The following is a 471-nucleotide window of genomic DNA, read 5'->3' as shown; positions in this document are numbered from 1 at the left end:
TATATATATATATATATATATATATATATACATACACATATATGTGTATACACATAGGTACGTAAATAAAAAGGAGAAAGAAAGAAGGAAAGAAAAAAAGAGAAACTGAAACGTGTGTGTGTGTATATTCTGTTATTCTTTTAGTTGTTTCAGTGATTTGACTGCGGCCATGCTGGAGCACCGCCTTTAGTCAAGCAAATCGACCCCAGGACCTGTTCTTTGGAAGCCTAGTACTTATTCTATCGGTTTTCTTTTGCCGAACCGCTAGATGACGAAGACGTAAACACACCAGCATCGGTTGTCAAGCGATGTTGGAGGTGGGAGACAAACACAGACGCACAAACATATACACACACACATTCATATATACATATGCATATATACGACGGGCTTCTTTCAGTTTCCGTCTACCAAATCCACTCACGTGGCTTTGGTCGGCCCGAGGCTATAGTAGAAGACACTTGCCCAAAG

Source organism: Octopus bimaculoides, chromosome 6, assembly GCF_001194135.2.
Source record: "Octopus bimaculoides isolate UCB-OBI-ISO-001 chromosome 6, ASM119413v2, whole genome shotgun sequence".
Classification (NCBI taxonomy): Eukaryota; Metazoa; Mollusca; class Cephalopoda; order Octopoda; family Octopodidae; genus Octopus; species Octopus bimaculoides.
This window is presented reverse-complemented; position numbering follows the sequence as displayed.